Source organism: Canis lupus, chromosome 29 (assembly GCF_011100685.1).
Source record: "Canis lupus familiaris isolate Mischka breed German Shepherd chromosome 29, alternate assembly UU_Cfam_GSD_1.0, whole genome shotgun sequence".
NCBI classification, from domain to species: Eukaryota; Metazoa; Chordata; class Mammalia; order Carnivora; family Canidae; genus Canis; species Canis lupus.
The window spans coordinates 24,162,312-24,190,132 of record NC_049250.1 but is presented as its reverse complement, the minus strand read 5'-3'; the positions used below and the strand labels follow the sequence as shown (position 1 = coordinate 24,190,132).

The 27,821-nt window shown below is 34.5% G+C and overlaps 1 long non-coding RNA gene across 1 annotated transcript; it reads left to right on the top strand.

Annotated features, from left to right (window-relative positions):
• LOC119866677 lies at positions 1-27,821 on the top strand. The gene is made up of 3 exons (XR_005380877.1): positions 1-25; positions 6,772-7,023; positions 27,005-27,821. It is a non-coding gene; the product is annotated as an uncharacterized LOC119866677 (long non-coding RNA).

Below are 27,821 nucleotides of genomic sequence, written 5' to 3'. Positions count from 1 at the left end.
TGCTGATATGCCGACATAAGGCCAAGTAAGTGTTAGAAAAGGATATCATATAACCTCAGAGACTTAAATATATTTTGTAACTCAAATATGTATTCATTATCATATGTATTCTATAGGAATTATAGAAAAAATTTTCAATTTTAACAAGGTGAAGGAGATCATCTTCAATTTCAGTAAACCTGTTGTTATGATATACTGGCTAAACATACTGACTGATCTAAAAACACATTTTTGTTGTGCTATGTTTTTGAGAAATATAATTTTAATATTATATTGAGATAAATACTACTATGTGCCTATACATTTCTAGATTCCATTTATTATTACAATTTAGTAGGGATGATTAATGAATGAACTGTGATTTCATTTATTTCTGCTTGGTTAATTTACTTGTTCTCTTATTACCAATTCAAATACTTCTCAGTTAAGACAGATGCTCTGTCAAATCAAAAATATTTATTGGATTCCTAATGTACATTGAGAAGAATTATTAAAAAGTACACTTTTAGGTAACTTGGAGAAAACACTTCAAACTTTTTAGCATAGTTTGTAATCACTTTTTGAAACACTACCTTCAAAATCTGCTGTAAAGATGGAGATGTTCTATCTAGAAAAATCCACATTTAAACATCTAACAAAATTCTCCATGGAATTTCATGCAGTTCAGAGATCTCCTAAAATTTAAGATATATCTTGGCTATAAAACCCTACAAAAATGATGTTGGACTAGCTGTACAACTATGGGAGAGTTGGTTAAACTCATCATGCGTCAGTGTCTTCATATGTATGTTCTGAAAAATTTTAGTATTTATCTTTTGGGATTGTTGCAAGGAATAAATGGATTAATATGTATTAAGTTCAATGCCTGGCTCAAAGTTGTACTATATGCATGTTTGTTTGTATTCTGGTTGTTGTAAAATATTTTAGGTAGGCCAAAGGGAAAGTAAGTTCAATTTTGTAAACCTCATTTTATGAATATATTGAATTTAGGCTAAGTTTTCAGATAATTTTGGATTGGCAGAGAGGGAAACTGACTGTTTTAAAAAAACTGTGAATATACTTTTCAAAGTAGAATATTTGTGGCATCTGCGTGGCTTGGTGGTGGAGCATCTGCCTTAGGCTCAGGTCATGATCCTGGGGTCCTGGGATGGAGTCCCAAACCAGGCTCCCAATGGGCAGCCTGTCTCTCCCTCTACCTATGTCTCTACCTCCCTCTCTGTCTCTTTCATGAATAAACAAAATCTTAAAAAATAAACAAAAGTAGAAAAAAATAAAATAAATAAATAAAATTATGTGGCATGAATCACAGAAATATACTCAAAAGCAGAAAGCTCTGGTAATGGAAGCCAGGGGCAGCCATCAGAAAAGGTGAGGGGCCCTCATCTTTTGATCCCATGCGAAGGAATTTGGATTGGATAAATCAAAGAGGATCTATGTCTCTATCATATACCTTCCTATTTCAACCCCCTATATTTTTACTTTGTACAAGTCAAACAATGGTAATAAGGAGAAACAATAGTAAGCACGAACACAGCTAAAATTAAATGGCAAAGAAAAATTAGTATTTTCAAAGCAGCAGCAACGAACAATTTTACAAAAACGTTATGGCATTACAGAGAAGGAATGGTGGATTAAAGAAAGAAAAAATAAAAGATCCAAAATAGAAAAATATTTGGCCTTAATGGTGGAAATATGTAAAGAGTAAAGTAGTATGAAGGTACTCTCTGATGCTAATGAAATGCATTCATTCTTATGAATTTCACTGTTATGCGATAGCATTTTAAAAAACATCAAGTCTATTTCTTTTTCCTTTGATGTGACTTTCAACTTGGCAAGCCAGAGGTGTTTGTCCTTTTATCTGGTAGAAGTAAGTGGAAATGGAGAAAGGTTATACTTTGCTACAGGAGGAATAAAGTTATGTTCAGGTTTTTATGCACAAAATGGAATTCTCTAGCAAGATTAGTCTAGAAAGAGGATTTCTCATGGTTCCTGTAATCCTCCTCCCTTTTTAGCATGTTTTAGGAAGTCAGAAGGAAGCAGCTCTTAAGAGTTGCTCCCCAGGATGTCTGGTTGGCTCAGTGGTTGAGTGTCTGCATTTGGCCCAGGGCATAATACCATAGTCCTGGGATTGAGTCCTGCATCCGGCTCCCCACAAGGAGCCTGATTCCTCCTCTGCCTATGTCTCTGTCTCTCTCTCTGTGCCTCTTATGAATAAATAAATAAAATCTTAAAAAAAAAAGAGTTGCCCCCCAAGGGGGAGAGAATGCACCTTTTGTCTATGACAGCATGCTGGTTACATGATAATTAAGAAAATATGACAGAAAGGAAGAATTATAAAAGTCCCAACTGCATCTTTCACTTTAGGAATGGCAAGAAAGAGAGATGAGGAGGAAAGTGGGTATTTTTCCTGCTATATCCTGAAACAAAGACATGTGTTAGATAAGGTAAGGGACATAGTAAGAGTAGAGATCCTGTCCTAGCTTCTTGTTTGGTTCCCTATGAAGGACCATATTTCAATCTTCTTCCAATACACATCAGTGGACTAAGAGGCTGTTTATTTTTGGGGGGAGAGTGAACTCTTCCTATGATTGTTTTAATGATCAGATCAGAGTAGGATTTAGATTAGATTGGCCTTTTATTTTCTTCCCGTTAGCAAGTGAGTAGAATCAGAGGAAGAAAGCTCAATTACTTAAAAACTAAATAAAAGCTATTATATTAATTTCTTGCATATTTGAATATTTGTGTGAGTGAAATTCAGTACATTTTATATGCTTGACCTTTGCACTCACCCTCTACTATGCTCCAGTGCACTAGTGTCTCTAGGGTGGGAATAGGGCATGCTTTACATGAGTCTGGTGCCCTGGTTTTTATGTCTGGTTCCTGTGGTTTTGCAGCTGTTGCCCAGCGTACACTCCTTGATTGCTTGGCTCTGGTGGCTCATGGAGGTTTCATTCTTGGGTCCCACAGGACTGTGGAAATTGGAAGAGACAGTTCTTGGCAGGCTACCAAACCCAGGCACTGTGCAGACATAGGATGAGGCACACTCTCCAGTCTTTCAAAGGAATCCACTTTGTTTGTCCCAGAACTTTGGCCTGAAAGGCAGACTTTAGACTTGGCACACATTTAGTGGCCTATGGAGCTGCTCTCAAGGAATATAGAGTAAGGATGCCATCTTGGTGCTTTTCCTCTGCCTTGCTCCAGTTCATCAGTATCACTCAAAAAAGAGTTAAATCCTAGTCTGCAGCCCTAATTTCTGAACTGCTGCTCAGGGGACACTTCTATATCACCATGCTCTGAGGGCCAGAGGGCTCATGCTTGTGGTCCAACAATGCTGTATGTATTCATATACTTCTAAAAGATGATGCCTTTTAAAAGCTGAGTTGCTTCCAGTCAGCAAGATTCTAGGTGCTAGGTCCTCCCCTATCAAACACAATGAGTCTTGGCACATCCTCAAGTATTGAGAGTTATTAAAAATATAATACGCTGCTTGCACAAGAAATTCAAGAGTTGACCAGGAACTGTGGCAGAGATGAAGGACAGATTTCATCTCCTACATGAGACCATGCCTTCAAGAGTGAGAGAAAGACTGGTTATTTCATCTACCATAAATGAACCAAGGTAGAGAGTCAAACAAAATAAGAAACAGCGGAATATGTTCCAAATGAAAGACAAGGTTAAAACCTCAGGGGAAAAAAAAACTTTAATAAAATGAAGATAAGTAATTTACTTGACAAAGAGTTCAAAGTTATGGTCATAAAAATGCTCATTGAATTGGGGAGAAAAATGTAAAAACAAAGGGAAAACTTCAACAAAGAGATGGATAATATAAGACAGTACTAAACAGAAGTCACAGAGCTGAATAATATGATAATTGAACTGAAAAATACATTAGAGGGGTTCAATATCAGATTAGATGAAACAGAAGAAAGGATCAGTCCAGTCGAAGACAGGGCAATGGAACTCACCCAATCAGAGACAACAAAAGAATAAATGATATGCCTAAAAGTTTGCCTTCTAGGATATTTATCGCATTGTTATTTTTTTAAATATGAAGTTGAGGAACATCAAAGAAAAAATGTTTAATGATACTTGTTAAAGCACAGTAAGGAGGATTTTATTTAAAGGGGTGGGGTGCCACTCCAATAGGTATAGTGACTACCATAATGGGGAAGAGAGTTTGGGCTCAACTCTGAATATTGCCTAGGCAACCTGGAATGTATAGCCAGGAGCAAGGTGGAGGTCAGCAGACAGAAAATTACTAAGAGAAAATATCAGGGGTAAGGGAGGTTCTGGCTTATCTAAAAGATAGATGGGCATAATCAGGCATCACCTGAGGGATGATGGAAGATAAGAAACCCAATAAGATATTGAGGGTAATCAGATATTGAAGTGGGGAGATGTTTCTGTAAATTCAGTTAGCAGAGTTCTTACTAATACTGCATTTTATAAGAAAATGTACAGATGGGCCTAGGAGAGGGTTCAAAAGCCTGACTGAAGTTTGGTCTACAAAGAATCTTTGTCTGAAACTTTAACCATATATTTTACAATTATGAAGTTACTATATTATGTTCCACTTCCAGCACAATGAAATGAAACCAAAGTTCTACAAGTTAAATGCCTTCTGTTAGAAGAATATTCTTTCAGGACAATATGCTTAAACAAAAAGCAAGTAATAATAATAAATATCTTCAGTTGTTTTCATTTCAAACATATTCTATTTCAGTTGTATTAATTATCTTTCTATAGTCAGTCACAAAGAATTGAGGACAAAGTATAATATGTTCTATGGTTTTAATTTATCCAGATCTTCTACTTTCGGAAACAATGACATTTTCTCTGAGTATTCATAATATACTTTACTTTCTCTAAGTAAAATCTGGAAAATTCCCTGTAGAAAACAATAAAATCAAAAGCATTTTAAACATAGAATTTTTCACAAAAGAATACCATGGTAAAATTGGTTCAGGTTACTGGGAGAGAAGGAGAGTAAAGTACAGATTGTAAATAGAAAGACTGCATATTTGCTTCCCAGTTCCTTAATCAATAATTATACCGGAGAAAATAATTCTGATTTTGTAATGTATGAAAATAAAATAAAGACTGATGATTTGGATTTGGGAAGAATTCCAGAAATGACTGAAGGCTGTTCACACATTCTTTTTTATACCATTGCTTTTCACATAGTAGGTACTTAAAAAATGTTTTCTGAATGGATCAATTATCCTTTAAAACACCTGGAATCAGTTAACCTAATACATTTACCTGAACTACAGAGTGCATTTTTCCAGAGCTGAAGATTTGTCTGCAGCACATTTGAATAATACAGCCGTTTCATTTCCTCCATCTCATTTCCCTTCACCTTCAATCTTGGCTTTCCTGTAAATGCCTTCAACTGTGCTGAAAATTTCACCACTGACTACTCTGTGCCAGTGTAGGGTCTGAGCGGTGGTCCAGGCCCAGACCAATGGCCCCTGGGCATTTCCCTTAAGCAGCTTGAACATTCAGTTCTGGAGTTTGGATTTTAAAATACCTGCCAACAATATGCCGGAGGTACAATGAGGCTTTGGATTTTTCTTTCTTTTTTATTGAAGTGTTTTTTTTTTCATACACTAGTTATATTTTTTAAGAGTTTGCACTCTTTTTAAAATGTTTCCTAAATGAAATTATTTTATTTGACGCAACTTAGAAGGAACTCAATGACAGGATGGTTATAATATTTTATTTTATTTTAGCTCCTGTTGTTTCTAAGGAAGAGCTTCTAATTTAGTTATGTGTGAATTACCATAGTGAAATTTTAATTTGAGTGTCTGCATAAAAAATGTGTCTTTTCTCAGCTCCTCCATTTATTAGTTATAGACAGTTTATAGTTTAAAGGTCAAAAAACAGCTAGGGGTAAAAAAAAACTAATTCTGAATTCCAGCAATGTTCTATAAAAGTTGTGGCTTGGGCAAATCACCAGACCTCTCCAAGTTTTTGTTTCCTTATCTTTTTAATGAGAATAATAAGATTAAATGAGGTGTTGCATCCAACATTCCTTGAATATCTATAAAGATGAGTTTTACTCTATCTTCTCACTTCTAATTGAGAGACCCCCAGGTTACTCTTTGTGGATCTCACAAATTACTCTATCATCTCTGTAATAGCAGATCTATTGTCCTAGACCATTTCCTAGTGAACAGAATCAGAGGCAAGGATGCTAGTGGTGATGCTTTACTTGTGGGGTAGTATAATACCAGAAGAGCAAGAGTGAGTGTCAAGGGGAGTGAGGCAAGGAAAGATGTGAAGCACATTACTGTGCGCACTACTATTTCATGATGAGCTGTGAAGAGTCACCATGTCACTCTGTGTGCTGGACTTTTCTGGAATGGCTACACAGACAAATTATCTCAGAGTAATTCATAGGAGGATAAGGGGGGGAATTTATCTGCATGGCTTCACTAACTCTTGCTTTCCCATTAGTTAAAGTTGAACCTATGAGGAGTTAATGATCTTACCTCACTCTGAGGTGAGGCATTTGGAAGCTCCTTGAAATCCGGATCTCAAGATCTATAGTGGTGTAACATTTCCTTCTAGTTGAGGAGTGGTGACAGGGGCTGGCTGACTGGGTGACTGGTGACTCTGAAGAACAGAGGGTCCAGCATCCCAATAGCAAATATACATCCTATGTAGGCCCAAGACTGTCTTTTAAGAATATGCATATGAATTAAAGGAATCAATTAAAATTTACTCTGAGTATTTTATTCATAAAAATCTTCTCTGATTTTAAATTAGATGCATATCTCAAGAGAGATCCAACATCACCTGTTTATAACCTGTCAGCGACAGTTTTCATCTGAAGGGCAAGGAAGATGTACACCTTCATTCCCTTTCACTATTGCCTTCCTCATGGGATGGCTCTGCATCACCTCCACAATCCTGCTTAGTTATTGCAACTTCAATTTCCCTTATCTTCCCATACTATAAGAGAGATCAACTATCTGCAGATATACTTCAGTATCTGAAAATAACTGGGCTTTTCCTACTGTAAGTAGACTCAGCTGAGTGTGCCAACAACACAGGTAGTCACTTTCTGGTTTGCAGGTTTTGCATCTTCACAGCAACGTTGTTAAATCCTTCCTGAGACTGAGGGAGACAAGCCTTTGTCCATCGCTTTATCAATGGGCGGCCCTTCAGTGATGATTTCCTTTTATTGTGTGTTACAGGAATTTTTTGTTGTTTGCTCAGAAAACAAGAGGAATCAATGCTTTTGTTTTTTCTTTTTTTTAAACAAAGATTAATAAAATATCAGTTCAAAAATGGGGAGAAGATAGTATTAGTCAAAGATAATAGTTATCATGATAGAATAAATTGGGTTTTTGAGACTGAAAAGCAGGTTCAAATCCTGATTCTATAATTAATTACGTATCTTACTAGGAACATGTTGTTTAACCTTTCTAAACATCTAGCTTTCCACCTGTAAGTGGTAGTAATATCTCCCTTACAAACTGTCACATACAAAATGAAAAGGTTTATGAATTGTTTAGCATGTATTAAGCTCTTACCACATAGTACTGCATATTAGAACTGGAAAACTTAAAGTTATTATATGTAACTCTCGCATTTTTCAGTTAGGAAACTGAAATCTGGCAAAACTATATGACTACCCTCAGGTTGTATGATTGCTTAATGAGAAAGACTGTTGTATAATCTGATTCTCTTAACAAAATCTAATGTCCTTTTAACTCTAAAGCAATGCCACCTTCATTACAAGTACTACCAAGATCATATTTTTGACCTGGAGAATGATTACATTTCTCATTGTGATAAGAGCATATTTTGGTAATCTTATTTTATATTAGGTATTTATATTAGAATCTTATTTTGTCTAAAACAAAATTTTGTACAAAAGCAAATGCATTAGCAAAGCATAATTTATTTAAGGACTATATAACTAAATTCAGAACAACTTGATTTCCCTACACTCTCAACTTCAGCAATCAAGGATAATATATTTAAATCATGATTTAACAGTACTTAGTTGATATATTATTTAATGTATCGCATCGTGTGCCTGCATGATTTCATCATTATACTGAAAAAGCAAGTCTACTGCATAAGTGCTATGGTTTCAGCTACTCCTTTAGTAGTAGAATTTCTCATTATCCATATCTATTTCATTTTATTCTATGATAATTTTGAAAGAAAATGCCATCCCTTATTTTCCTGTATATAAATGTATATTTGTATCATGTCCAAAGTAATCAAGATGAAATGGTGCTTAGTATAAAAATCCTTTCATGATTAGAAGAAATGGTTTTGTAGAACAAAGGTCCAAACTGAAACCATAGCACTACACACGTGACGGCCTAATGGCTTTCTTAAAAAATATTTCTGGCAGAGTCAATTTTGTTAAAAATAACCCTGTAAAACTAACTTCACTTCTGAAAAAAAAAAAAAAACAAAACAAAACAGAGTAATAGTTCTAAGGTACAGAATCCATGGTAAATGAAGCTTTTTGGCATAATGTTTCTGTGGTAAAATATTTAAAATCAAATTATGATAGTCATTGGTATATTTAGTGCGTCAGTATCTTACACTCATTGGCCATTTTAACTTTGAATAAATCACTTAAACTCTCTGAGCCTATGGCTCCTTTTGCACAAATCATAAACAGTAATTACTGTCTAGGAATAATGAGATATTTAAATATCTGTCCTCCTTGGAAGAAAACTGTCAAATTCATTTTCATTTCTGTATCTTGCTCCATTGCTTATATTCTCTTTACCTAGTAATTTCAAAGTTTGCTCTTTGCCTTATCCTCCTTAATCAGTGCATCAAACCATGACCCTAGTCTCACCAATATTCCTCCACTAACCATAACTCTTTTCCACAAAAAGCTAATTTCTTTTCTTAACATATTTCATTTATTTATTCATGAGACACACACACAGAGAGAGAGAGAGAGAGAGAGAGAGAGAGGCAGAGACACAGGCAGAGGGAGAAGCAGGCTCCATGCAGGGAGCCCAGCGTGGGACTCGATCCTGAGTTTCCAGGATCACACCCTTGGCTGAAGGCGGCACTAAACCGCTGAGCCATCGGGGCTGCCCAAAAGCTAATTTTCTTAAGAGAGTTTTCTCACTTTTGCTGTGACCATATTTGAGAACAAAAAACATTAGTAAAACTAAAAGTTGGTTAGAGTGCCTGAAGTATAAGTACAGACAAAGTGAGGTTAAAAGCATAATCAGAGTGATTTCCAGATTCTGGTTTAGCCTACAAAGAGCTAGATTGAGTGAACAAGTAAAAAGCTCAAAAAAACTGAAAAAGCAACAACTCATCTTAGATCTGTCAGAGAAGTAAGGTCACAGGACAAACTACTGCTGCCCTCATAAATGGAGAGACAGGTTAATACAGAGAATCACAACTTACCAGAGCAGAAACTCTCTGGCAAAATCCTCCACAGGAACCACCGCTGGGGTAGGAAAATATGAATTTTAATTTTACAGACTATGAGTTCAGAGTGGAAAACTCTGAGAGTTAAAAACTCCAGGGGTGAACAATCACAAGGGGCTCCCATACTTACGTGATTTTGACCTCCAGAAATTTAACCAGATTCTTATAGTGAATATCAGAGAAGAATCTCCTCCTGTTTCTAGCAGGAGGAGAAAAAGAACCATCTGGAAATATTCTGTAGCAGTCTGTTCTTAAAAAAAAATAAAGTTTATTTCTTATTCACAAAATACCCCAGATGTCAGTGTCCCAGGGCTGATAGGATAGCTCTGTCACTATCACCCTTGGCTTCTGTGTCTGGTACCAAAGTGGCTACTCCAGCTCTCACCATCAGATCTTTCTCCTAACTGAGCAAGGACCGTGCATACTCATTCCTTTATTTCCTCAGATTTACTGCAGTAAAATTTACAAAAATGATATACTTAAGGTAGATAACATAGTGTTTTGATATATGTATACTTTGTGAGATGATTACTACAACTAGCTAATTAACATATTTATCATCTGATATGGTCATCTATTTTTGTTTTGTTTTGTGATGAGAACACTTGAGATCTACTCTCTTTGCTATTTTTGAGTGTATAATACATCATTGTTCTTACTGTATAAAGTATATTATTTATAATGTGGTATATGAAATATATCTTGTGTGTAGTAAGAACACTTGAGATTTACTCTTAGCAAATTTCAAATGCACATTATTATTATTTAATATAGTATATTGTACACAGTATATCATTGTACATAGTATATCATATAACATATTATATATTGTATACAATCACCATGCTGTACATACATCTTCTGAACGTATTTCTGTTATAACTGAAAGTTTGCACCCTTTGACCAATATATCCTCATTTACTTTATCCTCAACCCTTAATAATCATCATTCTACTCTGTTGCTATGAGTTCAACTTTTTAAGATTCCATATGTAAGTGAGATCATATAGTTTGTCTTCTGTGTCTGGCTTATTTAACTTGGCATAATGTCTTCCAGGTTCTTAAGACTTTCACTCAAGAGAAACTATTTTATCATGGTCTAAACTACTGGTGTTTCATCACAGCCTGTTCTACCTTGGGGGAGAGAAATACACAATTCTAGCAGACTGTAACCATCATGTCCCATATTTAATGAGGTAGTGAGAAGAGGGAAGTTCACAGCTAAAGGACACAGATTCATTAAAGACAGATTTAACTGTAGGACTGTAAAATGCTTCCCCCATACACACACTTTACCACCACTTTGCTAAAGGCCTATTTATCCCAGTTCCTTTTAGCTTAGTGTACATTATGTGTGACTATCAAGGAAAAATTACAAGGCATATTAAAGGTAAAAAATACAGTTTAAAGAGACAAAACAAGTACCAGAATAAGATTTAGATTTGGCAGGGATATTGGAATTATGAGTCCAAAAATATAAAACAACAATGTTTAATATGATAAGAACTTTAATGGATAGACAGCATGCAAGAATAAATATGCAATGTGAGCAGAGAAATGGTAATTCTAAGAACAAATTAAAAACAAATGCTAGAGATCAAAAACATTGTCACTGTAACAGAAATGAAAATCCTCAGGCTCATTATTGACTGGGCATGGTGGAAGAAAAAACTTCTGAGTCTGAGGGTATCTTAATAGAAACCCTCAAAACTGAAAAGCAAAGAGAACAAAGATTGAAAAATAAGAACAAAATACACAAGAACTGTGGGATGACTACAAAAGGTATAACATAGGAAAATGGAATAGAAATGGAATGTCCCCAAATTAATGTCAGACATCAAACTGCAGATCCAGGAAGCTTAGGAAATAACAAACAGGATAAATGCCAAGAAAACTATACCTGGATGTATCATTTTCAAATGACAGTAAATCAAAAATAAGGAAAACATCCTGAAAGAAGCCAGAGGCGGGGGTGGGGTGGGGAACATCTTACTTCTAGGAACAAAGATAAGAACTATGTCCAACTTCTCAGAAATCATGCAAACATGAAGACAGTGGAGTGGAACATTTAAAGTATTGAGAGAAAAAAAACCCATCAACCTAGATTCTGTACCCCACAAAATTATCCTTCAAATGTGAAGGAGAAATAAAGACTTCCTCAGCAAACAAAAATTAAGGGAATTTCTTACCAGCAGACCTACCTTGCCAGATATATTCATTAGAAAGAGAGAAAATAATACAGATCAGAAACTTGATGTATGTGAGGAAGAGCATCAGAGGAGTATAAGTGAATGTAAAATAAAGATTTTTATTTTTATTATTCTTAATTGATCTAATAGCCAACAGTCTATATAAATTTTTAAATTTTTAATTATTTTCATGAGATATAATTGGCATAACATTGAGTAAGCTTCAAGTTTAAAACTTGTTGATTTGGGGCAGCCCGGGTGGCTCAGTGGTTTAGCACCACCTTCAGCCCAGGGCCTAATCCTGGAGACCTGGGATGGAGTCCTACATCAGGCTCCCTGCATGGAGCCTGCCTCTCCTTCTGCCTGTGTCTCTGTCTCTCTCTTTCTGTGTCTGTCATGAATAAATAAATAAAATCTTGAAAAAAAAACTTGTTGATTTAACACATTTATATCATTTATATATTGCAATATGGTTACCACCATACCATTAGCTACCACTTCTATCATGTCACATAATTATTATTTTTTTTGCAGTGAAAACAACTGAGATCTAGTCTTTTAGCAACTCTGAAGTTCACAATATAGCATTATTGACTATAACCACTGTGCAGTGATTAGATCATAGAATTAATTTATCTACTTGTTACACATTTGTACCTTTTAATGAAATCTCCCTAATTCTCCCACTCTAATATATAAACATAAATTCTTCCATACACAATAAATAGATATGCATCTGGAACTTTCCTACACTGTATTAAAAAAAAAAAAACCTTCCTTGACTTTCTGGAAGAGAAATTTGACATATGTCTGTGATGAATTATCTGTAGGAACTATTTTTAGGTTGAGGACAGTGGACTACATAAATGAATGCATCTTAAAAGAATGGCTACCATTCAGGACTAAAGAAATTAGAGATTTTAAAAGGCCTTAAAGAAATAACTGAAAAAAATTATCACAGCCTCCAATGATTGGGGATACCTAGTCTTCCTAGCATCTCCCTTGTGGTGAAGCTTTCTATTTCTAATTTAAAAATATAATATACTAGTTAAGAGTCTGTTTCCTGGTTTGCTTCTCTTTTTCCCTATGTTTGTTTTGTTTCCTAAGTTCCACATATGAGTGAAATTATATGTTGTCTTTCTCTGACTGACTTATATTGTATGGCTGAGTAATATTCTATTGTATATGCATGCCACTTCCTCTTTATACATTTGTCAATCGATGGACATTCGGGCTGTTTCCATGATTTAGCTATTGTTGATAATGCTGCCATAAACAGTGAGGTGCTTGTATCTCTGAATTAGTATTTTTGTATTCTTTGGGTAAATACATAGTAGCACAATTGCCAGATTGAAGTGTAGTTTTATTTTTAACTTTTCAAGGAAACTCCACACTGCTTTCCAGAGTGGCTGTACCAGTTCGCATTCCCACCAAAAGTGCAAGAGGGTTCCTTTATCTCCACATTCTCACCAATACCTGTTGTTTCTTGTGTTGTTGAGTTTAGCCATTCAGACAGGTGTGAGGTGATGTCTCATTGTAGCTTTGATTTGTGTTTTCCTAATGATGACTGATGTTGTGTATCTTTTCACGCATCTGCTGACCATCTGGATGTCTTTTTTTGGAAAAATGTCTAATCATGTCTTCTGCCCATTTTTAATTGGATTATTCATTTTTTGGGTGTTGAGTTTTAGAAGTTCTTTATATATTCTGGACACTAACCTTTTATCAGAAATGATATATTCTGGATACTAACGTTTTATCAGAAATGACATTTGCAATTATCTTCTCCTATTCCATAGGTTGCCTTTTAGTTTTGTTGATTGTTTCCTTCACTGTGCAGAAACTTTTTATTTTTTTGGGGGGGGGGACGGGTTAAATAGGTGATGGAGATTAAGGAGTGCATTTGTGATGAGCACCAGGGGTTCATCATGTAAGTGTTGAATCACTAACTTGTATACCTAAATCTGATATTACAATGTGTATTAACTAAGTGGAATTTAAATAAAAACTTAAAAAAATAAAAATATAATATAAAGGAGAATTAAAGCATATTATTTTGAGACAACTGAATAAATTATTCGCAAAGATAAGTAGTTCAGATAAAAAATCTAATTGGTGGGAGATATGGTTGAAATATGAAGAATAAGATAGGTAAGACATAGGATATTTTTATCTTAATGTTATAAACAAATTGAAATTCACTGAAGATTCATTTTTCCCTCTTCATTATTCTTTGTTTTAAAAAACAATCAATTCACTCTTGTTATTAAAAGAATTTAGAAGTATCCTCAGTGTCCATCGAAAGATGAATGGATAAAGAAGATGTGTTGTGGTATATATATACACACACACAATGGAATATTCCTCAGCCATTAGAAACGACGAATACCCAACATTTGCTTCGACGTGGGTGGAACTGGAGGGTATTATGCTGAGTGAAGAAAGTCAACTGGAGAAGGACAATCATTATACGATTTCACTTATACAGAGAAAATAAGAAATAGTGAAAGGGATTATAAGGGAAAGGAGAGAAAATGAGTGGGAAAAATCAAAGAGGGTGACAAAGCATGAGAGATTCCTAACTCCGGGAAACGAACATGGGGTAGTGGAAGGGGAGTTGGGCAGGGGGATGGGGTGACTGGGTGATGGGCACTGAGGGGGGGGCACTTGACAGGATGAGCACTGGGTGATATGCTATATGTTGGCAAATTGAACTCCAATAAAAAAGTATACAAAAAAATATATATATAATAAAATATAAAAGGTTCCTTTCATTTTCATTTTCCTTACAACTCAGCTCTAAGTAAGACAAAAATAGTGAATTATTTGGTTTAAATTATTCCAGAATGTTTTCCTACAAATCCATTTGTAATTTGTTTGATATATACATGGCATCATACACATTACTTTAGAACTATTTTCTTTTTATTTATTTATTTATTATCTATTTTCTTTTTAATTTGAAAGAATTTCGTCAACATCTTTTCATGTCTGTGTATCTGGGTCTCCTCTGTGCTTTCCAAATACAGTAGTAGTATGCCGCAGGGTAGATAGACCATAATTGTTTTATGTACATTTAAGCTTATTTCACTATTTTGTATAGTTTTTAACTTTTAATTTTAAAATAATAACAGGTTAATCAAATTTATAAAGCTTCCATAAATTTTAACATCTTGCATAACCATAGTACAATAATCATAATTCGGAAATTAAATCAATATAATACTTATAAACCATTAAGAAATTTCACTCAAATGTTTCCAAATTGAACTTGAATTTGGATTTGACCTGAATTCGTGGATTCCGCTAATGCCCTTTATACTGATGCATACCTAAACCAAAAGTCACTCATTGTGTTTAGTTGTCATGTCTCCTTAATTTCTCCATTGTGGGAAAGTTCTGCAACCTTCTTTGTCTTTCAGACCGTAAACACTTTTGAAGTCCATTCATATTGTAGAGAATGTTCCTCAACCTAGGTTTATGGTATTTCTTCAAAATTTAATCCAAGTTATGTATTTTTGGCAAGAACACTACAGAAGTGATGTTGTGTCCTTCATATACCATATCTGGAGGCATATGATGTCAATTTGTCTCATTGCTGGTGATTTTAAATTGGTCAATTGGTTAAGTTGGAATCTTAAAAATAGCTTTAAAAATATTTTTTAGAGGTTTTACCACTGTAAAATTACTCTGTTTCCTTTGTAATTATTAAGTATCCAAAAGAGAATATTTTGAGAATAAGAAAAATCCTGGTTCTTATTCAACTTTTGCCCACTAAGTTTAGCATCTATTGATGATTCTTGTCTGTAATAATTATTAGTGTTTTTTTAAATTATAGTGGTTTGTTTACTAATTGATAATTTTCTATTTTATCATTCTGTTTACTAACCAAAATTCTGTTGCAATAAAAAGTTATCTATGCTCTTTAAATTATTTATTTATTCTTTGAGTATTATGTGGGTTATAGTCCATTACCATCAATATTTATCTCTTTACTCAACCTGCCCCATATTTTTACATTGGGAGCTCCTTTAAGTTGTCTTCTGGGTCTTTTTGACATAACCTCATCATTTTTTTAGTGCATTCTTAGTTTCTGGACTTCCCAGGACCCAGAACTAGAATCATCCATTTCACCAAGCAGGCTCAGATATATTTACTTACACACCTACACACGTTTCTATTTCTATATTATTTGTGTATGTGTGTATATATGTTACACACACAGAAACACATTTATTAAAAATGATGAGTTCCTACTTACATCTTCAATTTCTATCCAGGACCATAGTGTTCACTCTAGCCTTCTTCCTTACCTTATTTGTTACTACTTTCTCCAGCAGTGTATAACCTGGTTCTCATTATCCACACTATATTTACTTATTTGTTTAATCCTGGAATATACATTGTTGATATGTATATGAATTGCTAACATACAATCCTATGAAATAAATTTACTAACTCTAGACCTATATTTGTATATTTTTGTTTGTTATTTAGTCTTACACTATGTAGTTGAAATATTACTTTCCAAAATTACTTAAGTTAGTGTTTTTATCACTCCCTTCATTGTGGTGTGTTATTAATTTATAATGCAGTTATTTTCTATTTTACTGTTTGTATTCCATTTTGGATTTCCCCACATTTGGTTGATCTTATGATTCTATTATTTTGATAGTACAAACAATGCTGGCAAAAAGTACCTTTGTTCTAACATCTTCATGTGCAACTGTAAGTATGGTTATAGGTCAATTCCTAGAAATGGAACTTATAAGTCAAATACATGCACATTTAAAGTTTCTATATACATTGACAAATTTGTTTTATAAATGTTAATACTATTTGTAGAATCCAATCAACTACTTCTGGCACTTCTCTGTTGCTTATACAGATCAGCAATAAATTTTGTTTACATCTTTTTAAATTTTGCTAATCTCATTAGCAAAAGTTATATCACTTGTTATTTTAATTTGTTTTCATTTGTATAATGCTAGAGTGGAGTATCTCTTAATATATTTTATTTGAATAATTCCTGAGTGGAGTATCTCTTAATAGTATAGAATTTGTTTTTATCTGAATAATGCTAGAGTGGAGTATCTTTTGATATATTTAATATAACTCTGGATATATTTACATTTTTCCTGTGAGTTGCTTATTCATTTACTTTGCCTATATTACTTGGGATTTTTCTGTTCTTTTTAATTTTTGGAGGTTTACGAAATTTACAAAATTTACAAAAACATAAATTTATATATAATAGATGTTAACCCTACTATTTGTTACATATGTTGCAAATATTTTTTTCCCAGATCATCATTTAACTTCCAGGTTTCTGGGTGGCTTTTGCCATCAATGTTTTTACTTTTTATGGAGTAAAATCTATCAATTCCTTTATGAATTCTTGTTTTCTTATGAGGTTTAGGACAGCTCTCTATATAATAAGATAATAAAAATACCCACAAAATGTCTAAAATAATTCCTCTTCATTGATTTGCAAACATTTATACCATATTCTAAGTTCTTGTAGAAACCTGAACCTGTGTCTGGATGCACAATTCTGGCAGTTTTCAAAGTATGGCCTGTGGACCCATCAAGTCTATATGACTACAAACTGAAAATAACCCAAATGAACTTGAACAGCTAAAATATAAATGTTTTCATGTAATCATATAGTCTAATTATATAAGGCAATGACAGTAAATGATCTGCTGCTATATGAAACCACATGGTTGAAGCTCATAAAAATTAGCAAAAGTAGCTAGGCATGAAAGAATGTATACAGTATAATTTTATTTATGTACCTTTAAGAAAAAGGCAGGAAGAGCTAAACTACAGTGTAGTTTTGGGGACATCAATACTTTAGGGAAGTAGTTACTCAGAATGGGCCTAGAGAAGATTTCTGGGTGTTAGTAATGTCCCACTTCTTGCTGTATGTGTTAGTCACATTGATGTATACATCTGTCAAATTTCAAGATTTATATGCTTTACTATGCAGATATTATACATTATTTTAAAATAAAAAAGAATATAGAAGATTTGAATAATGCAAATAAAAAGCTTGAGCTCATGTGTGTTTATAACGCTGTATCCAGCAACTGTAGAATACACATTTTTAAAAAGCATATATAATAGTCAACTTACAAAATGTCCACCATCTTTATCTCCTGATAGCCACTGCCCTTGTGTAGTTCCTCCCATATGTAATAAAACTGTCATACATAACATGCAAAATACTATGAAAAAAACAGAGTATGACTTTCAAGGCTAGGGCATAACAACGTTGGAGCTTCTCTCTCTCTCTCTCTCTCTGTTAAATAATCTACTCTGGAGGAAGCCTGCTGCCACTTTGAAAGGATACCCCAAGAGTCCTATAGAGAGGATTGTGAGGCAAGACAATGAGGTCTCCTAACCAGAATTAACTTGCAAGGCATATGAGTGAGCTTTGGAAGTGGTTCTTCAGCTTCATCAGTTTGCATTACTGTAACCTCCATCGACATTTTGTCCATAACCATTAATGACAAACCTTGAAGTTTTTGCAAGTTTTTGTAACAAAATATATGTAATTTAAAAGTTCTAAAACCAATCTTCATTCTTTCTGCTTCTTATCAATACAAAGAGTGTAGTATGCTTCAACTTTGATCAACCTGTCCCAATTTATATTATGCTCTTGTCCAATATTTTAGTTGTCTTGCTCAATTTTAACCCAACAATTTAGACTATATTACCATTATATTATTTTATTTATATTACTTTATATAGCCAATGTTTATTTAGATTCATTCAAATATTTACATTTAACTCCTTCTTGTATCTAATTCCTTGTGATGGTTGGCAAATGGTAATTTTATATTTCCATAATTCTTTCCACATTTTCGAGTTGGCATTCTACTTCAAGGAAGAACAGCCCCTATTCATTAATTCATTTATTCATTTATTCATTCACTTATATTCACATATATTCATTCACTTATTCATTTACTCATTCACCATATCAATGGTGACTCATTGATTCTTAATTTGTTCAAAGTATTATAATCACATTTATTTTGATGTATAAATTGACCCAAATTTAGTATGGTAGTCCCTTCAATATAGCTTCTACAACCTTTACATTTGCACCCATCATTCTTTGGGTACTTCTCATAGTTTTGCATAAAAGATGTTTCAGGCTCATGTTTGTTGTTTTCTTTTCATGTGCCGGCTATATAATTGACCAAGGAGCCTTGATTCCTTTGAATCTAACTTTTAATACCTTCTTTGATATATACTAAGATCTCAGGTATATTTGGGTTTGTTTCTTGGTCTTTTGTTGTTTGGCTATTCCCCACAGTTGCTACATTGACTTAAAGATAATAGGTTTATAATTAGCTTATTCCACAAATATAGTGCTCTCATGTGCAAGGGATACAACAATGGGGTGGAGAAACAAAATTCCATCAGGAAACATATATTTTGTTTGTAGAAGAAAGAAAAAATAACATGAAGTATAGGTATAACAGGAACGTCTGGGTGGCTCAGTGGTTGAGTGTCTGCCTTTGGCCCAGGAGGGTCTGGGGATTGAGTCCTGCATTGGACTCCCTGGGAGGAGCCACCTTCTCCCTCTGCCTGTGTCTCTGCCTTTCTCTCTCTCTCTTTGTCTCCCATGAATAAATAAATAAAATCTTTAAAATATATATATAGGTATAACAGATGGTATTAGGTCTACCTTATAAGGACAGCTGTTTATCCTTATTTTCATTTCTGAACTACCTAGACTACCTCTGAATCCATCCTATTTAATACATGTTTTAGAATTAGTTTTTGCGCTCCATAATATTGTGAAGGAATATCTTTAGAATTTCTGTAACTATATACATCAATTTGTAGAGAATTGGCAATATGATATCTAGATTTCTTTTCCAATCAAGGCATTATCTTAGTCTTTATCTTAGTCTTTATCTTCTTAGTCATTAATAAACCTCATTTGAATTGTTTTATAAAAAATTGTTTCACTGAAAGCCTCTTGTGCTATAATTTATAACTTTCTAAAATATTTTATATGTGTAGTCATTTTCTTACACATACACACGAGATTTGTCTTGAACAAGGATTGCAGAAAAGTATGACCGAGCATATGGTTCAATAATGAGGCAGGTAACAGGGAAACTATGATATTGGTGGGAAGAAGAAGAAATGAGAGAAATGAAAAAAGATCAACCAGCAGGGTGTACTAATGAACTCTAGCAGTCTGTTGTGGTATAAGAATTTAGGAATCTTCACGTGACATTGTAAAGAGTTTTTGAGGCAGTTATGATACATGAGATATCAAGGAATAGAGGAATAAAAAATGTTGAATTTCAATCATTTTGGCATGGTTAATGGAAATCTTAGTGTTTTTCAAGAATTATTTCAATGCAATTTACTTTAAAAAATAAAACTTTAAAATTGTTATTATTTTTTTTTTTTTGAGAGAGAGAGTGAGCATGTGAGTGGGGTGGGGGAATGGCAGAGAAGGAGAGGGAGAGTCCCAAAGTTTTATTTTAAACTATTACAGGGTCATTTGTTTAAAATTGTTTCTACTTAATTGCAGTAAATCTTTTTCTGTACATCTTTTTCTTCCTTTCTAAATTCTTACTAAATTTAAGTCAAATGACCAAAAATAACAAATATTAAACCATTTTTGTTATTCAAAATAATATGTCTTTATTAATGTACATATAAGCACTCTGTATAGTTATAATTTTTTTAAAAGATTTTATTTATTTATTCATGACAGACACAGAGAGAGAGAGGCAGAGACATAGGCAGAGGGAGAAGCAGGCTCCCTATAGGGAGCCCGATGTGGGACTAGATCCCAGGACCCCAGATCACACCCTGAGCTGAGGGCAGATGCTCAACCACTGAGCCACCCAGGCATCCCTGTATAGTTATAATTAACCAATGTATTACTTGGTCTTAATATATAATTTTATGTGCATTTTTCTTTAATGCTATTTTATACAAGCAATAATATTATTTATATCAATCAAGAGAAGTCAGAGAGCTATGGTTTTTTTTTTAATTTTTAATTATTTATGATAGTCACAGAGAGAGAAAGAGAGAGAGGCAGAGACATAGGCAGAGGGAGAAGCAGGCTCCATGCACCGGGAGCCCGATGTGGGATTCAATCCCGGGTCTCCAGGATCGCGCCCTGGGCCAAAGGCAGGCGCCAAACCGCTGCGCCACCCAGGGATCCCCAGAGAGCTATGGTTTTAAGCAGGTTTTTAGTACTGATTTTTTTTTTCTTTTTATATTCTGATCCCCTTCACCCTTTTCTCCCCTATCTCCCCACTCCCTTTCTCTGACAACCACCAATCTTCTTTCTATATCTATGAGCTTGGTTTTATTTTGTTTTGTTTTAGATTCCACATAAGAGAAATCATGTATTTGTCTTTCTTTGTCTGACTTATGCCACTTAATATAATGCCCTTGAGGCCCATTCATGTTGTTGCAAAAGGCAAAATGTCATTCTTTCTTTGGCTGAATAATATTTCATTATATATTTTGCTCATGCCAATCATTTGGAACATTATTGCTTCCTTCTTTATTTTAAAAAGCTCCTTTTTAGGTAAACATAGACCTTGCTGTCTGTAGATCTTTTGAACATTACATAAACTGATACTTAGTTGATTTAGCAATAGTAGTACAATGATTAGTAATGTAGAAATATTAACCCAAGGAATGTAGGGTGGCTTTGTCAAAATATCAAGTAAAATTTTGTTTCTAAAGCACATTTAATTAATATGGATAATCTAAAGAATGCATTATGTATCCTATATTAAAAACAAAATAAAACACAGATTACCAGCTTTCCCATTCCATCCCTATTTTCTTTGGGTATAGGATGGTTCACTCTTTTTGGACTAAATTATAGTTGTTATAGTGAGTATGCATTTACTGCAGCTTTGCCGAATCTCAATCATTGTACCTCCTTCAATTAATTTTTTCTTAAGACACAGATATATACATTTGTATACATAAATATATATATATATGCACAATTTATTTACCATTTATCCATCAATGGACACTCAAGTTGTTTCTCTATCTTGGCTATTGTAAGTAATGCTATAATCAACCTAGAAGTACATACATCTTTTTGAATTAGTGTTTCTTGTTTCTTCAGGTAAATACACAGAAGTGGAATTACTAAATTGTATGGTACTTCTATTTTTAGTCTTTTGAGGAAACTCCATGTTTTCCAGAGTGGCTATACCATTTTGCATCCCCACCAACAGTGTGTAAAGATTCTCTTTTCACCATATTCTTGACAACACTAGCCAGTGTTTCTTGTCTTTTTGATATTAGACATCTCATTGTGGCTTTGATTTGCATTTCCCTGATGATTAATAATGTTGAGCACCTTTTCATGTGTCTGTGGCCATTTCCTATGTCTTCTTTGGGAAAATATCTATTCAGATCTTCTGCCCATCGTTTATAGGATCATTTGATTCTTTTGCTATTGAGCTGTGTATAATTCTCTCTATATTTTGGATATTAGCTACTTATCAGATATATGATGCCCAAATATTTTCTCCCATTCAGTAAACTGCCTTTTCATTTTGTAGATGGTTTCCTTTGCTAGGAAGACATTTTCATTTTGATATAGCCTCAGTTGTTTCTTTTTGCTTTTGTTGCTCTTACTTTTGGTGTCAGATTTAAAAAAAAAATCATTGCTAAGATCTATGTTAAGGAGCTTACCACCTATGTTTTCTTCTGCAAGTCTTATGGTTTCAGATTTTATGTTCAAGTCTTTAATCTAAGTTTAGATTTACAAAATAATAATAATACAGAGAGGTGCTATATGCCCACACCTAGTTTACCCTCTAGTTGACATCTTATATTACTATATACTACACTTGTCACATCTAATTAATCAATATTGATAGATTGTTATTAACTAAATTCCAAACTTAATTCACAATTCACTAGTTTCTTCCTAATGTCCTTTTTCTGTTCCAGAATCCCATGTAGGACCACTAGACAGTCTCTTTTAAATTAATCTGTTGCTAATGTCATATTCATAGTTATTTTAATAAAACTCTGTCCTAAGGCCGACTTCCAGGCATAAGGAAACCAGTCTGGCTTCATGTATGTTATACTATGATGTGACAATCAAATCCTCTATATGATTCTCTTGCTTTATGGCCAGACTAAATGTTCATTAAATTTAGATACTAACTGATTTTCCCAGAAGACAACAAATTTGTATTTGGATGTACCTGAAGCTACTGAACATGTGCAACTAGTCTGAAGTGAGAAAATACACCAGGAAGGCCACTTCTTTTGACCTCTGATGCCACTCTGTTTTCTTTCATTCTGTAGTTGCTCAAGGGTCTTAGATAGACCTCTGAGTATAATTTCTGTTACTCCCAAATTTTTGGTGAATAACGTGAGGTACTCACGAATATCAAGTACCATGGTTTGAGTGCTAAAACTAAGAATCAGAAACACCTGAAAACTGCCTTGGCACAGTGAATCATGACTCATCTATATGCTTGCATTCAACAGTAGGGAAGTAGAAGTACTAGCCCCGAAGCTCATGATATATTAAACAGCCCTTAGCAAAACAGATTGGCTGAGTTGTTCAATTAGTTTTTCAACACTAATCCAATACACCTGTGGTCATATGCCCAGAGCCTAGGAAAACATTTCCCTGAGGATGAATATTCAGAGTAATAGAATATTTAAAAATAGAAAAATAATAAATAAATTTCCCCAGACTTTTCTTACAACAGTCTTCAGATGTTTAACCAATTTTGATTCTAACAAAATATTTTGGAATATAATAGAAAGTATGCTGTTGGGTACTAAAATATTTGGTGATTCATAAGATTTATTCTATTCATTCAAATATGTATTGAGCCCCTAATATGGACTAACCACTGTACCAAGCCTTAGGGATACATTGGGATGAATTGCCATAAGGAAAAAAAGACAGTATCTACTCTTACGAAGCATATTTTCTGATGAGAGAGAGTCTTTGGTTAAATAGAAGATGCATATAGCATTTGTATAGCTAAGAAGAACATCAAAGTGGGACACCTGGGTGGCTCGTTGGTTAAGCTTCTAACTCATGGCTTCAGCTCAGGTCATGATCTAGGGTTCTGGGTTTGAGTCATGTGTTGGGCTCTGCACTTAGAAGGGAGTCTGCTTGGGATTCTCTCTCTTCTTTTCCCTCTGCCCCCCACCCCCCACTAAACAAATCTTAAAAAAATAAAGGAGCATCAGAGAATTTTCAGAAGGGATGGCTGCACTTCCTGATTTAAATTCATAATTATGGTCATTCCCAGTGTATTATAGGTTTTACATAAAAATACATTATGAATTCAAAACTCTTGTTTATATTTCTTTTTGTAGTCATATATACTTTCAACATTTACAAAAACTTTTCTTGTGACAATGAGCTTCTTTATAATCTAAGTAGATTAATTGCCATGTTTTCAAAGGGCACTGCATAGTTATACTGTAAGGAAGTTCAATGAGCAAGTCATCATTTACCCAACAGATAAGTGTTATATACTGACAGCATGTCTTTCTAAACTTTGAAATATAGTGAGGAAATATTAGGTGACATTACAGGTCATACAGTAGATAAGTAGATAATTAAACTACTTTAAAAATCATAACCAAACAAGCAAAATATTGCATATCTGTGCTATATGCATTTTGGCATGCTATTTAGATTCCTCCATTGATAAAGAAAGCACTTTTAAAAGCATTGTAAGGCTGGATTACAAGTTGAATACATTTTTGAAAAGTGCATTTTTTTTTCACTATGTAAAATTCTCTTCATGGAAAAATGTGGCCAATGGATTAACAATATAAATATACCATTTTGGAGATGGTTGACTCATAATAATCTAATATGTGAGAGTACAGTGATTTAAGAAATTTAGAGCTTTTATAATGGTTTTAAAAATTTGTAGATGTATTTAATACTGCTTACTACCAATAGCTCTTAATTGTATCCCTCTTTAAAAATTGTATATTCTCAATCTGTAATAGAACAAATTTCATTTTATTTGTTAAATTTTATTTTGAAGAAGTTGAAATTGTAAAAATGAGAAAATTAAGTATATTAGTGCCATATTTAAAATACCAAAATCTCAGAATTTAGTGGCCTCAAATACTCAGAATTTAATATTAAAAGAAAAGACAAAAGGACACCTGAGAAATAACCCAGGGGTTATTACAGATGCAAACTAAAACTCTACTCATTTTTTTGGCAGACCCCATATTACATTAATCTATTTGCATATTATGTATCTATCCCAGACCTCAGGAGTTCATGCACTTTAATACTGTTTATAAATGCTTTAAAATCTTAGTATAAAAACAACCAATCAGCATCTGATCACAGAAGTCACAAGCTTTAAATAATGGAAATCTTATTCCCCAAAACAAGTGATTTTAACAGGCTGGCATCTTGGCACTGTCCATTGAGTTTTACAGAATCACTGGTTTGCCACACAAGGCGAATTGAGCAGTGAGTGTAAGGAATACTGACATTCAGAATAAACATGAACAGACCTAAGAACACCACACTGAACAAATACATCATCTGAATGCATTACTCTGAGATCATTTTTTTCCCTAAATTCCCTCAAGATTACGCACAACAGACTTGCTTTCTTCATCATTGTGACCTCAATCACCACCCCAAATGTCTGACTTCATCTCCACTCTGTCCAGTTTTCATTCTCTTTTGTCAGTCTCATTTCCAACTCCCCTTGCAGGCCAGCTATCTCTTTCCACTGTGTGCTTGGGTAGTATGAGTTGGCTTAAGTTGAAGGGCAATCCGTACATTATTAATGTTGCTGCAAATGTTCTTTCTACTCATCATGTTAAATGAAAGGTGGACCTTCCTCACCACATAGCCTACATTCCTCAAAAATCTAAGCAAATGGCATTCATTCTTTTTCCTTCCTCTCTACTTCCTACTTGCCAAGTTCAAATCAGAGAAAAGCTCAAATCAACACTGGCCTGGCTTCTATCAGTTTTCTCAGACCACTGCCATTTCTTTAATTAAGAATCAGTGCCAACAAATCTCAATCTCCTTCCACTAATCCTGTCCTCGTTCTGTGAAATGCAGCTACAGCTAGTTGGGGAACCATGTGAGTGTATTCCATCCTGGCCTCATAGAGCAAGACAGGTTTCTGGGCACTTGTGATTCTCTCTTTCTCTGGAGGTCCTCTTGCTGCTGCTACAGAGGCCTTGTCCCTCCTCATTCTGAGTAGATGGTATAACTTTCTAATTCATTCAAAGGCTTTCTGCAACTCTCCTTTTTTCTCCTGCAAAAGATTATTACCTTCACTTTTCAGCTTTTCTCCTAGTCTCAGAGGAGGATTGGTATTTATTTTTAAGCTTAACCATCTTGCTTATGCTCACAATCAATTGCCTCCTTTTGCTTCAAAAGTGTGTTCTAAAAGCTATCAAATTCTTGTTTCGTGTTACTGCTCAACCTAAAAATAGTCCCAATATCCCTTCTTTAAAAAATTACTTTTTCTTTCCATGTTTTTCTATACATTCAAGGAATAATAAATATTTTTTTAAAAAGAGTTTGAATTAATTCCCTTAACAGTCATTCTCTACTCAAACTTTGAAAATTTGGTTTCTATTTCCTGTTAAAACTACCTCTTGACAGTTCCCAGCGACCACAGTCACCAAGTCTACCATCTCTTTTTTTGCTCTCATGTTTCATTGCCTTTCTTTAGCAGCTAACATTTTTTTTTTCAGTATCCCAGTTTTCTGCAATGTTTTATTCAGTCTCAACTCATTGATTGATTCAATACAATTTTTTGAGACCTAGCATGTGACTGACCCTGTCCTGGAGCTGTTTGTGGACAAACAGTAAACAAAACAGACCAAAAGTCTGTCTTCATTGAACAGATGTTATGAGATAAGTAAGTTATATAGTATATTAGAAAGTGATAAGGATTATGTAGAAAAGTAAAGAAAGGAAAGGAATAGAGTGAGGGGCAAATGGGTTTGTAGTCTACTGATTTCCTTAACAATGGTTAAGAAAACCTCATCGGGAAGGTGCTATTTGAACAGAGATTCAAAAGGAGCCAGGGGAGGAGCCAAATGGAAATCTGGGGAAAGGACTCTCCAAGGAGAAAACAAGCCAGTGTCAATCCAAGACAAGAACATAAAGGCATGTGTGGCTGATACAGAGTGAGCAGGGGAGAGGGAAGCATGACATGAGGCCAGAAAAACAAAAAGAGTGAACAGATCATTTATTAGAGGTCTGGGCTACACAGACAAGGCTCACCTGGAGGAGACAGTTCAATTTTGTTCTGAATGATAAATAGGACCGTACTGGAAAGAGAGAACGGCATGTGTAATGTGTCAACATGTTATATTTGCAGGGGTGCAAATGGCTTCAGGTAACTGGAGCGGGGGCCCTTTTGAGGATGAGAAGAGGAGAAGAGAAAGGAAGGAGCCAGATCATAAAAGGATATGAGCACGAGAGTAAGGCAGTTGAATTTCAGTCTACAGCCAATAAGGAGTCAAGGCATGAGGTAAGGAGTGTAGCATCCACGATATGGAGAAAGAAATTTGAACCAGGTGCCACGGCTCCTAAAGGCAACAAATTTCCTGACCTCTTGGATTTCCTTAGCACCCTTCTCCAGCCTCCTTACCACATTCCCCAACCCTCACACACATCTAGACAGTCTGCTCCAGTCACATAGCCTATCCTTCTTATTCACTTGGTTCCCTCTAACCTTTTTGCATTGGTTATTAAGCTATCGTCTCTCACAGTCTTCCATTTTATGCTTTGTGATTTTGCAGTTAAAACTCAGCAAACTTGTGGTTTTGTTTTGCCAGCTGTTTCCTATTAGGTTCTGCCAATGAAGAAAGATTGGAAGGCTGGAGGAAGAAGGGAAATGTTCCCTTCTTTTTGTTTGCTATTCCCATCTATGTCACCTGAGGAGTGATTCTTAATCCCTCTCATACAGCAGCAGTTGGCTCAGTGGTAACGGGTTTACAATTTTCACTTTGTTTATTTTACAACCTAAATAGTCATATCAGAGACACTAGCACCAGTCTCCCAATGCTCAGCTTCTCAGAGGTGTGGACTCAGCTCCTTGGGGTTCCTCTGAAGAATTTCTGAGCTACTAGCATCAACAGGACAGCACTTCTTAGAAGCTGTGGATCTCAACCCCATGGAAACCTGTTCCAAGT